Below are 2,796 nucleotides of genomic sequence, written 5' to 3' on the forward strand. Positions count from 1 at the left end.
AATGTAATATAATAACTAATGCTGTATACATTTTTTTCTAATCCAACTTATTTAATAATTGTTTATTATCTTTTTTTAACGTTTGCTCTTCTTTGTCTTCTTCTCAACTAAACCTAACTGTATAACTTACATGACGCCGCTAACTCTTGCATGCTTGTCAATAACCACTAAATTGCTGMTGAATGTAATTTACAAAAACAACAATGTCTACTAAATTTTTAATCSATTACTTAATGATTACTACAACAACTACTAATTACAAGCTTGGCAAAATTAGGCAAATAACTTTCAAAAATGAGAATATCAAAAATCATTTGAAAAAATATWAATTTATTTAATTAATTAAATGTGTATTGTGTTCCCGTTCCCCTCACCACCACATCACAACACCACAAATCTACAACTACAAAAACCAACTTTACTGCGCTACAACATCACTATCAACAACAACAACAACGAACACAATTTGATAACTGGACTACGCGACTATTTGTGTTTTACAAAAAAAAAAAAAAAAAAATATATATATTTAAAATTTTGTTTTGGTCACAACAATGAACAGCTGATGATTGCATGCAAACGACACGTTATAAAACGGCCGAATCGAAACAAACGAATGCCACCCAAACATATGTAAAATGCGATGTATGAGTAAATAACGGATTGTGGGTGGTCATATTGTACTAAAAATAAAAAAATWAAAACAAAAAACGCACACGTAAATAATATAAATGAAAAGTGTTAACAACAACAACACTGACTGAAATTGGTGGTAACAGTAAGGCCACATTGCAAGCTTGCCAGCCCGAAAGCGGCCAGAAATTCAAAATTGAGTACATAAAACAGTTAATTATCATTTAACCGATTGCATGCACCACAAAAACCTAACCAACTAGAAATTGTAGTGAAAATAAGAACATACGAACAAACACACACGCTCAAGCAACTACGAAGCAGCGTGCGGAAAGCACAGCAGCAGGCTTGGAACTTGGAATTGTGCCAAGCGGAAATACGACGTGAGGGATGTGTCAGCMACAGCAACAATCATATTCGGCAAAAACACTGGAAGCTGAGCGCGTCACCACAAGCGTCTTAGGTGGCAGCAAACAGCATGCTACGCGCATTTGTTGTTGTTTTTTGTCCATTTTGTTACGCACAAAATGCAACTAAAACGCACAACAACAAAATGCCAGTGCTGCCAGTCTTAATCCTTCATTGTGCCTCCTGTCTTCCTGTCAACTCTTATACAACTCCTACAAATACGTACTTGTACAACAACAATAGCAACTACTCCAACGTTTTTGCTGCGTTTCAGCGAAAATGTCTGTCGCGTAAGTTTCGTTTCGTCTTAAGTTGTTGTTGTTTCTTTATCTACTTTGTTTTTGGTTTCCTTAGCACTTATGTAATTTGCTTTAGTTAGTTGTTTTCTCTCCACTTTCTTTGCAAATAAATTTAATTATCTTTTTTGGTTTCGTTGGCGTTTTGCTGTTTCGTCGTAGTTTGTAGTACAAAAATAGTTTTAGTTCACCCCGAGCACTGCCTTATCCAAGCAATCCCTCAACCACACACACACACATAGAAACATATACATACTGCCTCTGGTTTTRAATTTTGATTTCATATAAGTAAGCCCTATGCCCCTACATACATATAAACATACATACTTACATATGTACTTACTTGGTCACACATACACAATATTTAATTTATAAGAAAAATTAAAAATGTAAGATTACTTGCACTTAAAAACCCCTTTTCTTGAAGTCTTTTTGAAATTATACACTTTTAAAAAACTTCATATTCAAAAAAATGTTTCGGAAAGTTTTTAAAAATATTTAAACTTTTTTTAATGTTTCCAAAAACTTACAAAACTTTTTAATTTTTTTTTGTAATATTTCAAAAATTTTTACCGTCACAGCACTTAAAAACCCTTTTCTTGAARTCTTTTTGAAATTATAAATTGTTTTCATATTCAAAAAATGTTTCAGAAAGTTTTCAAAAAATTTTGAAATTTTTTTTTGAATTTTTCAAAAAGTATAAAAAAAGTTTGAGAAATGTATATGATTAATTATATTGTAAAACTTTACCGTTACAGCACTTAAACATCTTTTCTTGAAGTCGTTTTGTATTTTTGCATTTTGTTTTAATTTCATATTCAACAAATTTTGCAGAATTTCTTTTTTAAATTTTTTTTAGTGCTTCAAAAAATGTCATCTTTTTAATTTTTTTTAAATACTTCAAAAATTTATAAGAAACATTAAATTTGTAAAATTTTACCGTTACAGCATTTAAAAATACTAATAGTCTTAGATTCGATATTGATCGAAATAATTTTTTTTAATTCAAAATTAACATAACCGTTCATGTGCTCTTATTGCTCGATTGATATTTTCTTGCCTATAGTAGATGCTTATAAATCGACTGGTTTTCAAAAACGTTTTTTTTGGTCAAAAAATAGTTTTATAAAACATTTTTGGGGAAGTTTCAAATTTGTGCAAATCACTTTAGTTGCGGGTCTCTGAAAAATACATAAATACATAAATAGATTTTATTAAACATTTTGAATTTACCTCCCGTAGTTCCTTCGCCTTACCCACTTGACTGCATTTTTCTTCATATTGTTGTAATATTTTATAATATTTTATTTCCAAAAGCCTTTTATTCAACTTTCGAAGTTCCAGCTACGCAAGGTATAATTTTATGAAAAAAAGTTWAAAAAAATGTTCAAAATTTTAAGTTTGAAATATTGAAATGTGTTCGTGCTAATAAAAAAATATATTCAAAAATATCGGAATT

The 2,796-nt window shown here is 29.9% G+C and overlaps 1 protein-coding gene across 3 annotated transcripts in view; it reads left to right on the forward strand.

Annotated features, from left to right (window-relative positions):
• Positions 1-2,796, forward strand: part of LOC108975580 — a 177,729-nt gene that overhangs the window by 172,453 nt on the left and 2,480 nt on the right. Inside the window, exon 10 of one of the 3 annotated variants that reach the window (XR_001993879.1) lies at positions 563-1,331. The exons of the other annotated variants lie outside the window; for them this stretch is intronic. The gene's annotated coding sequence lies outside the window, so the exon portion shown is untranslated. The remainder of the gene's footprint in view (positions 1-562; positions 1,332-2,796) is intronic. 3 annotated transcript variants of the gene reach the window in all.

The sequence above is a fragment of the Bactrocera latifrons genome, unplaced genomic scaffold (genome assembly GCF_001853355.1).
Source record: "Bactrocera latifrons isolate USDA-ARS-PBARC rearing strain unplaced genomic scaffold, ASM185335v1 scaffold_67, whole genome shotgun sequence".
NCBI lineage: Eukaryota > Metazoa > Arthropoda > Insecta > Diptera > Tephritidae > Bactrocera > Bactrocera latifrons.